The following is a 1,690-nucleotide window of genomic DNA, read 5'->3' as shown; positions in this document are numbered from 1 at the left end:
AGACTAAGGAAGCTTACAATCGTGGTTGAAGGTGAAGGGGCAGCAGATGCATCACCTAGTGAGAGAAGCAGCAAGACAGACAGGGGAGGTTCTGCACTTCTGAACAACCAGCTATGGTGTGAACTACCAAAGGGAGAATCCACTCATTACCATGGGGAGGGCACCAAGCCATTCATGAGGGATACGCCCCCATGACCCAAACACCTCCCACCAGACTCCACTTCCAACATTGGGGATTATATTTCAACCCAAGAACTAGAGGGGACAAGCACTCAAACTATATTAATATCATGCATTATAATGTAATGCCACCAAATCATTGCTATGGGTAATTGCCTATGTTACTGAGCTTTATTGCTACCCTGTATGACGTAGTTTTACTGTCTGTAGTTTTACAGACATTAAAATATTTTAAAGTGTGTTTTCACTTATACATGAGTGCTAAATGATGAGAACACATGGACACATGACAGGCAGAACAACACACACTGGGGCCTGTTGGAGGGTGGGAGGTGGGAAGAGGGAGAGGATCAGGAAGAACAGCTAGTTGATGCTGGGCTTCATACCTGGGTGATGGGATGATCTGTGCAGCAAACCACCATGGCACATGTTTACTTATGTAACAAAACTGCACATCCTGCACATGTGCCTCTGAACTTAAAATAAAAGTTGGAAATAAAAAAATTAAAAATTAAAAAATAAATGACAAGTGCCTGACCAAGAAGTTCATTCTATTATTTCCCTTGTGTTAATAATAATTATTATTACATTACTGTGCTATTCATTCACATAATACACTACATTGAGAATAAAGGGGAGAAAACAAAGGATAAAAAACATTTTAAAGCTTTGATAATTAAAAGCAAAGGGTACTGTTACATAACTAGAAATACAGACCAATTAACAGAATAGAATATCCATAAGTAAAAACAAATAAATAAAGCCTTTGGATTTAAAAACCTGTTTCTCAGAAAAGCTGTCACTTCCTTTGTCCTCCAAAAAAGGACCTGAAAAGTCCCAATCCAAACTTTGGAAAACTATAGTTATGAGATGCTATAAATGTTCAAAGCAGTCAGAAGCAGAAGGATGAATGTGTCTTCTGACTGAATGTGTCATCTTAAATTGGTTGGAGAAAAGGTGAATAATTCAGTAAACAGTTGGGACAACCAGGTAGCCGTATGAAAAAAATAAAGTAGATTCATACTTCACACTGTACCTCACGATAAACCAGAGAGGAATCAATTATTTAAATGTAGAAAATAATAACAAAGAGCACTCGAAGGAAACATGGAAGAATTCTTTTCTAACCCGAGTTTCAGGGAAAGCCTTCCTAACCATGATTCAAGATTCAAATGCCATAAAAGATGGCCTAGAGTTCGATAAAAGACCAGCAGCCCAATAGAAAAATGGGCAAGCCTCATGAGTAGACAAAAGGCAGAAAAGGAAAATATAAATGGCCCCCAAAGACGCTCATCCTCATAATGAGAAAAATGCAGAGAGCAGCCCAAGATGGCTGACTTTGAGGATTGAGTGTTGGATGAGGAGAAGGTGTGCATAGCTGCTAAATTCATCACTCATGCTCCCCTATGGGAATTTAATGAGTATTCAATGATGTTTAATACTTAATAATGACACTCTCCTCAGCGAAGGGGCAGCACAAGCATTTGCCCAGCATAACATGGATCAATTC

At 38.9% G+C, this 1,690-nt stretch overlaps 1 pseudogene; it reads left to right on the top strand.

The window, feature by feature from the left end:
* Window positions 1-1,509: 1,509 nt before the first annotated feature.
* The window catches only part of LOC105552527, a 7,256-nt pseudogene continuing 7,075 nt past the window's right edge, over window positions 1,510-1,690 (top strand).

The sequence above is a fragment of the Mandrillus leucophaeus genome, unplaced genomic scaffold (genome assembly GCF_000951045.1).
Source record: "Mandrillus leucophaeus isolate KB7577 unplaced genomic scaffold, Mleu.le_1.0 Scaffold561, whole genome shotgun sequence".
Taxonomy (NCBI): domain Eukaryota; kingdom Metazoa; phylum Chordata; class Mammalia; order Primates; family Cercopithecidae; genus Mandrillus; species Mandrillus leucophaeus.
Note: the sequence above shows the minus strand (reverse complement) of the source record. Positions and strands in the feature narration are given on the sequence as shown.